Source organism: Meleagris gallopavo, chromosome 2, assembly GCF_000146605.3.
Source record: "Meleagris gallopavo isolate NT-WF06-2002-E0010 breed Aviagen turkey brand Nicholas breeding stock chromosome 2, Turkey_5.1, whole genome shotgun sequence".
NCBI lineage: Eukaryota > Metazoa > Chordata > Aves > Galliformes > Phasianidae > Meleagris > Meleagris gallopavo.
Window position 1 is genome coordinate 94,794,698 of NC_015012.2, and position 615 is coordinate 94,795,312.

General features: G+C 43.7%; 1 protein-coding gene across 1 annotated transcript in view; it reads right to left on the minus strand.

Moving 5' to 3' along the window:
- CMPK2 (cytidine/uridine monophosphate kinase 2) overlaps positions 1–615 on the minus strand; it is a 48,863-nt gene that overhangs the window by 5,306 nt on the left and 42,942 nt on the right. The gene's annotated exons all lie outside the window — the stretch shown is intronic.

The following is a 615-nucleotide window of genomic DNA, read 5'->3' on the forward strand; positions in this document are numbered from 1 at the left end:
AGTACATTCACGGAGATTAATAACGTGATCAGGTGAGCATTGAAAATCCGCATAAAGAATTCAAAGGAGAGGACTGGAAACCTGAGCCTTAAAAATCCCCAACCCTGTAAAATTAGCAGCTCCCTCTGGAATGGTATGCCACATAATATGCAGATGCCACATAGTTATTTCCATCCATGTTTTCAATTGGCTATATATACCTATTGCTCCATAGAGCAAAGTGGTGAACTTAATTAAGGCCCAGTATGTTTTTAGCATTAAGAAAGAAGAGACAGTGGCATGCAGCCCCTTAAAAGGCAGTTTCAGTAGAGAAAGCTATTTTTTCTCTTTTTTTTTCTTTTACAGAAACAAGATAGCAAGGCTCAAAGTTTACAAATATCCTAGAGTATTGGCCGTCCGCCTGGACTTTTCAAGGTCACGCTTTCAGACAGTACTGGTGAAACAGATAAACTTTCCCAATGAAGCTGTCTGAGAGCGGAGAGAGAGATTTGTTCAAAAAGCTAAAAAGCAACTGTTGCCCGCATTCTCCACCAAGAATGTCAACGGTTTACGGGCTGGTTCGGCCCGGTTCCGTGACTAGAAGGGCGGAGGGATCCGCGGATCCGCGCCCCCGGG